Source organism: Sciurus vulgaris, assembly GCF_902686455.1.
Source record: "Sciurus vulgaris genome assembly, chromosome: 5".
Lineage (NCBI taxonomy): Eukaryota > Metazoa > Chordata > Mammalia > Rodentia > Sciuridae > Sciurus > Sciurus vulgaris.
The window spans coordinates 100153057-100162183 of NC_136465.1; positions in this window are offsets into that span (position 1 = coordinate 100153057).

Consider the following 9127-nt stretch of genomic DNA (forward strand, 5'->3'; position numbering starts at 1 on the left):
TGAATGAATAGAAGTAAAAAGTGCAATAGAATAGGTTATACATTTCAGGACTCAGAACCCAAAATCAACAAAACCCATAAAAACCAATAAGTGATTTTAGCTCAAAATCAAGGGAGGAGCAGCTTCTCTGTCTCCTACCTCAAACAACCAGTGTAAATACTAATGTTCATAAATCTAAAAATAAAACAGAAGGGGCCTGGGTGTTTGCTTTTCTTAATTTTTCTTTTCTGTTTTCTATTTTTACCCAGTGCCAAATTGTATTTAAAGTTTAAAATAAACGTCATTATTAAGGAACTGCTAGCTTCCACCTATATTCCCTGTATCCCCAGGGATGGGGATACAGCTCTCATCCGCATAAGAAAATCATACCAGCCCATTAGCAGCAGTCAGGACTTCACACTGGAGAGAGAATCCCTAGCCCACCCCTTGCGTTTCTATTTGTCACCTGAGCCCCAACTAGACTGTGTGTTGCTTGAGTCTTGGTGTTCAACAGGTTCCCTGGACAACGTAACAATCGAAGCATAACAGTCTGCCAACTTTGCCAACAGTCTGTTTATGAGTCTCTTGAGTGAGCCCTGGGCCTACCTGGAATCAGGACCAGATGGGACTTACAGGCTCCCAGATAAAGTAATAATTTGGTGACCTTTAAAATGAATACTATTTAAATGCTTCCTCAACATTTATTTAGAGCAGAGAAGGAAGTTCAAAGAAATAAGACTTCTTGGAGACAGCTGGCAAACTTCTGCATTCTGGAATCTTTGTTTTAGGGAAAGAATTATATTACTATTCACAAAATAAAAAGAATCAGATGAACCCAGTTCCACTAGAAAGGGATCATGGATTGTTGTTCAAGAGTGCCCCCTGGGGGTCTCAAACTATGACGAGTGACTAACCACACTATTCCACTGGGGAGGAGTTCTTTCTCTGTATCTCTGTACTTTCAACAATGACTGGTGCGCACTGTTATTTTAGGATCTTTCATACAATGGCAATGTGGGCCACTTGCCTGCCAGCCCACCCCTTATCCAGCTCTATTGGGAATAACAATCCTCAAAGCACTTTCCCTCTGTTCTTCCCAGTTTCCTTTTCCTCCTTTCTTCTTCCCTTAAAAACATCAGGGATGGGGATACAGCTCCGTTGGTAGAGAGCTTGCCTTGCAAGCACAAGGCCCTGGGTTCATTCCCCAGCATCATAAAAAAAACACATCAAAGCAAATTCCTTCAAGTTTGTCCACTTCAGAAATCATGACTGAATCCAAGGGATAGATTGTCATAGTTAAATCTTGAACTGAAATCCCCAAAATAGAGATCTCTTCTATAAAATAGAGATTCACTATTTGCAGTCCAAGGTCCTGTTGGTTTCATTGTGTTTCATTGTGTCCTAGGCACTTTCCTTATCTTCCAAAACAGGTTTTCAGAGTAATGGCCAAAAGCTAACTATGTACTAAACCCTATTATAGGAACTTTATATAAGTTACTTAATTTCTATTCCACCACAATTTATTTAGGAAACTGCTCACTTCGCATATTTTACTATTTAAAGTTTCAAGAAATATCTTTAACTTGTTATTGATATTTGCATCTGTGATTTAAGTTAGGTGTCATAGAAAACCCCTCTGGCAGGTGAATGAACTGCAAGGAGTGCACAAGAATGACCCAACTCTCCTTTATTTTATAATCACACAGGTAAAGGGGCCCAGACCAGGAGGCGCTTCTTCTGTGATGAACAGGATGGGATGGAATTAAGGGAGCCATTTCTCAGGGAATCTAGACAGGGAACCACTCCCACACAGCACCACATACTTTTGGAGGCTGCTAATTCCTGGAAGCCAGGCCCATGTCCTATGGCTCAACCTCGTCTGATTCTGCTAGATAAGGATGGCTTCTCACACAGGAGGAAGCAACAAACACCTAAAGAATCTTAAGAGAAGTGTTTTGAATATATACAGACCTATTCACAGCCTGCTGTAGTCCCAATGTTCCTGGGGTGCATGTTACTATATAGGCAAGGATATATAATTTTCTCCCAAATGATTCAAATTCATCCCCTTCTTCATTCACCTGCCCATCCCAAGTTTTATGAACCATGGTGATAATCAAAGTTGAAAGAAGACAATTTTTCAATGTTGCATTCTGGCCCCCTACAGCCCTGTCCAGCTGAGACCCCAATGTTCTGGCCTGCTTGCCCCTCCTCCACCCGTGATGTCACACCCTCTTGCTGGCCACTCAGCAGCTGTAGGGCTTCACTGAGTGTTTCCCAGGCAAGTCTGTTGTGGGGTTACTAGAATGAAAGAGATAGCTATCTGGCTGAAAAAGAGAAAGGAATTAAGGGCCCTCTAAAAAGCCTTTGGAAAATTGCAAAATGTTTATAAAGGAGAAAGGAAAGTATAGTGTGACCAGAATGTAATCCTATTCTTTGCCTCCTTGCACTCCAGAGCAGTGGTTCTCAACCTGCTTTTCTTCCTCCCCAGGGACATTTGGCATGTAGTTGGTAAAGGCCAGGGATGCTGCTTAACATCCATGATGCATAGGACAGGCCCTTTCCACAACATGATTACCCACAATGTCTTTAGTACTCAGTTTGAGAAGGCTTGCTCCAGGGCCTCTACTGTCCACCTATTCACGTCCCATTCCCTCAAGCATGGATAAAGCAAAGTGCAACCCTCTCCTCTTTTCTCCTGTTGCCATTCAATGCCCTACTTCTCTTTGGTCCAAATGGAAAGATGATAGCATCTCTATAGAAAAATTTATGGATGGGCTGGGGAGATAGCTCAGTTGGTAGAGTGCTTGCCTCACAAGCACAAGGCCCTGGGTTCAATCCCCAGCACCGCAAAAAAAACAAAAACAAACAAACAAAAAAAAACCTTTATGGGCCATAGTAATTTCCTGAGATTCTCAGTCTGTAGTTGGTGGTTCATTAGAAATCAGGTCCCTTGAGCAAAGTGATTCTTTATCTCTTGTATGGAATCTGGGAACTCATGGAGAGACAAGAATAGTTTGAATCCCTGTGCACTGGGAACGTGATCTATGGCCTGCAGTATTTAAGAATCATTGTCCTTAAATGGCCTTGCACCACAATTGCTAAACATTTTTCCTTTAGAGTCCTCTCTCTCTCGCTCTCTCTTTCTCTTTCTTTAGCTTGACATCTTAGGATATTTCCTCTGCTTTGCCATTCATTTGAGCCATAATTTGGAATCTCCAAAAGCCACTTCCCACCGGGTATCATTATGAAGAGTTCCTATTGAACTTGAGAGGGAGATAGAACTATTATTGTTATTGTTTGATAACTTAAAAATTAATTTTTAATTAATTGCTGAGAAAATATATGCCCTAACTAAATAAGTCCTCTATAGGTTTTTGTTTAAATAATTAGCATTCTGAATAGAATGTTTTTATCACTATTCGTCATGTTTCAGTGAATTCCTTGTGAACAGTTGAGTAAGACTGAGTCTGCAGAAAAGACTTTAAAAGATACAACAATGACAAAAGGGCACAGGGTTCATACCTTCAAACCTATCTTTAATATGTTCCAAAGTCTGAATATACCGTATCTGTCCAGTGAAGAGTTGGAAGACCGAGGGAACTAGCTGATTTGTGTTTCCATCAAAGACAAGAACACTGTGGTGGGACCAGGTGTCTCCCATGTTTTTGGGGCTGTACTATGTATCTACTTCATTCTCAAAGTCCTATAAATTAGGATAAGAAAGATAAGGTTCAGAAGTATTACGAGAACTCCTCAAGGACATATACCTAGGGAGCGGCAGAGACAGGTTTTAAGCTTGGATTTAAACTTGGATTTCCAGGCAAACTCCTGATAGTAATAGAGACTATTATTGAGGACATTTTATGAAACACACACCCTGTTTATCCCTTTCTATGATTACCTTTTTTTTTCCTTTTTATGTTGTATTTATTTATTATTTTAAAATTTATTTTTATTGTAAACAAATGAGATACATGTTATTTCAGTCTGTACATGGAGTAACAGCATACCATTTGCATATTCATATATTTACATAGAGTAATGATGTTTGATTCATTCCGTTATTTTTTTCCTCCCCCCCCACCCATCCCACCTCTCTTTTCCCTCTATGCAGTCACTCCTTCCTCCATTCTTGTCCCCCTCCCATCCCCCATTAAGTGTCATCATCCGCTTAACAGTGAGATCATTCCTCTTTTGGATTTTTGAGATTGGCTTATCTCACTTAACATGATATTCTCCAATTTCATCCATTTGCCTGCAAATGCCATAAGTTTATCATTCTCTAGAGCTGAGTAATATTCCATTGTATACATAACCACAGTTTCTTTATCCATTCATTAATTGAAGGACATTTAGGTTGGTTCCACAATCTGGCTATTGTGAATTGAGCAGCTATGAACATTGATGTGGCTGTATCTCTATAGTATGCTGATTTTAAGTCCTTTAGGTATAGGCAAAAGAGTGGGATAGCTGGGTCAAACGGTGAGGCCATTCCAAGTTTTCTAAGGAATCTCCACACTGCTTTCCAGAGTGGCTGCACTAATTTGCAGCCCCACCAGCAATGTATGAATGTACCTTTTTTCCCACATCCTCGCCAACACCTATTGTTGCTTGTATTCTTGATAATCGCCATTCTAATTGAGGTGAGATGGAATCTTAGTGTAGTTTTGATTTACATTTCTCTTATTACTATAGATGGGGAACATTTTTTCATATGTTTGTTGATTGCTTATAGATCTTCTTCTGTGAAGTGTCTGTTCATACCCTTAGCCCATTTGTTGATTGGGTATTTGTATTCTTGGTGTAGAGTTTTTTGAGTTCTTTATATATTCTGGAAATTAGTGCTCTATCTGAAGTATGAGTGGCAAAGATATTCTCCAACTCTGTAGGCTCTCTCTTCACATTGCTGATAGTTTCCTTTGCCGAGACAAAGCTATTTAGTTTGAATCTATCCCAGTTATTGATTCTTGCTTTTATTTCCTGTGCTATGGGAGTCCTGTTAAGGAAGTCTGATCCTAAGCCAACAAGGTGAAGATGTGGACCTACTTTTTCTTCTATAAGATGCAGGGTCTCTGGTCTGATTTCGAGGTCCTTGATCCATTTTGAGTTGAGTTTTGTGCAGGGTGAGAGATAGGGATTTAGTTTCATTCTGTTGCATATGGATTTCCAATTTTCCCAGCACCATTTGTTGAACAGGCTATCTTTTCTCCATTGCATATTTTTGGCACCTTTCTCTAGTATGAGAAAATTGTATTTATTTGGGTTTGTGTCCGTGTCCTCTATTCTGTACCATTGATCTACCTGTCTATTTTGATGCCAATACCATGCCGTTTTTGTTACTATTGCTTTGTAGTATAGTTGAAGTTCTGGTATTGCGATACCCCCTGCTTCATTCTTCCTGCTAAGGATTGCTTTAGCTATTCTGGGTTTCTTATTCTTCCAGATGAATTTCATGATTGCTTGCTCTATTTCTGTAAGGTACATCATTGGGATTTTAATTGGAATTGCATTGAATCTGTATAGCACCTTTGGAAGTATGGCCATTTTGACAATATTAATTCTGCCTATCCAAGAATGTGGGAGATCTTTCCATCTTCTAAGGTCTTCCTCAATTTCAATGTTTTGTAGTTTTCATTGTAGAGATCTTTTACCTCTTTGGTTAGATTGATTCCCAAGTACTTTATTTGGGGGGGGGGGGGGCTATGGCAAATGGAGTTGTTTTCCTCATTTCCCTTTCAGCTGTTTCATCACTTGTGTATAAAAATGCTTTAGATTTATGCATGTTGATTTTATAGCCTGCTATTTTGCTGAATTCATTGATGAGGTCTAGAAGTTTTCTGGAGGAGGTTTTTGGATCCTCTAAATATAGAATCATGTCATCTGCAAATAGTGACAGCTTAAGTTCCTCTTTTCCTATTGGTATCCCTTTAATTTCTTTAGTCTGCCTAATTGCTCTGGCTAGAGTTTCGAGGACAATGTTGAATAGAAGTGGTGAAAGAGGACATCCCTGTCTTGTTCCCATTTTTAAAGGGAATGGATTCAGTCTTTCTCCATTAAGAATGATGTTGGCCATGGGCTTAGCATAAATAGCCTTTACAATGTTCAGGTATGTTCCTACTATCCCTATTTTTTCTAGTGTTTTGAGCATGAAGAGGTGTCGTATTTTGTCAAATGCTTTTTCTGTGTCAATTGAAATAACCATATGATTCTTATCCTTAAGTCTATTGACATGATGGATTACATTTATTGATTTACAAATGTTGAACCATCCTTGCATTCCAGGAATGAACCCCACTAGATTGTGGTGCACGATTTTCTTAATATGTTTTTGGATACGGTTTGCCAATATTTTGTTAAGGATCTTAGCATCTATATTCATCAAGGATATTGGTCTAAAATTTTCTTTCCTTGATGTGTCTTTTCCTGGTTTGGGTATGAGGGTGATATTAGCTTCATAGAATGAATTCGGTAGGGTACCCTCCTTTTCTATTTCCTGGAATACTTTGAGAAGTATTGGAATGAGTTCTTCTTTGAAGGTCTTGTAGAACTCAGCTGAGAATCTGTCTGGTCCTGGGCTTTTCTTGCATGGTAGATTTTTAATGGCTTCTTCTATTTCATTGCTTGTTATTGAGCTGTTTAAACCTTGTATGTCCTCCTGGTTCAGTTTGGGTGGAGCATATGTCTCTAGATTTTTGTCAATGTCTTCGGTACTTTCTATGTTGTTGGAATACAGATTTTCAAAGTAGCTTCTCATTATGTTCTGTATCTCAGTGGTGTCTGTCATGATATTTCCTTTTTCATCATGTATTTTAGTAATTTGAGTCTTCTCTCTCCTTCTCTTTGTTAGTGTGGCTAAGGGTTTGTCTATTTTGTTTACTTTCTCAAAGAACCAACTTTTTGTTATGTCAATTTTTTGAATTGTTTCTTTTGTTTCAATTTCATTGATTTCAGCTCTGATTTTAATTATTTCCTGTCTTCTACTACTTTTGCTGTTATTCTGTTCTTCTTTTTCTAGGGCTTTGAGCTGTAATGGTAGGTCATTAAATTGTTGACTTTTCATTCTTTTCTGGAATGCGGTCCATGCAATGAATTTTCCTCTTAGTACCGCTTTCATAGTGTCCCAGAGATTTTGATATGTTGTATCGTCATTCTCATTGACCTCTAAGAATTTTTTAATCTCCTCCCTGATGTTTTTCGTTATCCACGTTTCATTCACTAGCATATTATTTAGTCTCCAAGTCTTGGAGTCATTTCCTTTTTTTACTTTGTCATTGATTTCTACTCTCAGTCCATTATGATCTGATAGAACACAAGGCAGTATCTCTATTTTTTTGCATTTCCTAAGGGCTGCTTTGTGGCATAACATATGGTCTATTTTCGAGAAGGTTCCATGTGCTGCTGAGAAGAAAGTGTATCCGCTCGTTGATGGACGGAATGTTCTATATATGTCTATTAAGTCTAGGTTATTGATTGTGTTATTGAGTTCTATGGTTTCTTTGGTTGGATTTTGTTTGGAAGATCTATCTAGTGGTGACAGCGGTGTGTTAAAGTTGCCCAGAATTATTGTGTTGTGGTCTGTGTGATTCTTGAAATTGAGAAGGATTTGTTTGATGTACAGGGATGCACCGTTATTTGGGGCATAAATATTTACTATCGTTATGTCTTCCTGATTTATGGTTCCCTTAAGCAGTATGAAATGTCCTTCTTTATCCCTTCTGACTAACTTTGGCTTGAAGTCCAGTTTAGCTGATATAAGGATGGAAACCCCCGCTTTTTTACTGAGTCCATGTGTGTGGTAGGTTTTTTCCCATCCTTTCACCTTTAGTCTGTGGATGTCTTTTTCTATGAGATGAGTCTCTTGCAGGCAGCATATTGTTGGGTCTTTCTTTTGAATCCATTCTGTCAGACTGTGTTTTGATTAATGAGTTTAGGCCATCAACGTTCAGGGTTATCATTGAGATATGATTTGTATTCCCAGTCCTTTGGGCTTATTTTTGGTTTTTAATTTGGCTTGGTTTCTCCTTTGAGTGGTTTTTCTCTAAGGTAGTTCCTCCCTTTGCTGACCTACATTGTTGTTTTTCCTTTCCTCCTCATGGAATATTTTGTTGAGAACATTCTGTAGTGCAGGCTTTCTATTTGTCAATTCTTTTAACTTTTGTTTATCATGGAAGGATTTTATTTCATCTTCAAATCTGAAGGCTAGTTTTGCTGGGTATAGGATTCTTGGTTGGCAACCATGTTCTTTCAGAGCTTGAAATATGTTGGTCCAGGCCCTTCTAGCTTTTAGAGTCTGGGTTGAGAAGTCTGCTGCTATTCTTATTGGTTTCCCCCTATATGTAATCTGATGCTTTTCTCTCGCGGCCTTCAAAATCCTATCTTTATTTTGAATGTTAGGCATTTTCATTATCATGTGCCTTGGTGTGGATCTGTTGCGATTCTGTGCATTTGGTGTTCTGTAAGCCTCTTGTATTTGATTTTCTATTTCATTCTTCAGGTTTGGGAAATTTTCTGATATTATTTCATTGAATAGGTTGTTCATTCCTTTGGTTTGTATCTCTGTGTCTTCCTCAATCCCAATAATTCTTAAATTTGGTCTTTTCATGATGTCCCATAGTGCTTGGAGATTCTGTTCATGATTTCTTACCATCTTCTCTGTTTGGGCGACTTTATATTCAAGATTAAATGTTTTGTCTTCATTGTCTGAGGTTCTGCCTTCCAAGTGGTCTAGTCTGTTGGTGATGCTTTCCATTGAGTTTTTTATTTGGTTTATTGTCTCCTTCATTTCAAGGATTTCCGTTTGGTTTTTTTTGAGAATCTCTATCTCTTTGTTGAAATGATCTTTTGCTTCCTGCAGGTGCTCTTTCAGCTTATTGGTATTATCATTCATTGCCTGCATTTGCTCTCTTATCTCATCCTTTGCTTCACGAATCATCTTAATCATGTATAATCTGAAGTCCTTTTCTGACATTTCTTCTAACATACTGTCATTGGATTCTATTACTATAGAATCTAGATTTGTTTGGATCATTTTCTTCCCTTGTTTTTTCATGTTGTTCATGTATCTTCCCCTCTAGCAGTGCAGATCTGGGGTATTGCAGATTTCCCCCTATAGGCTTATAGTGGCCCTATAGGTTTCCAAAACCCT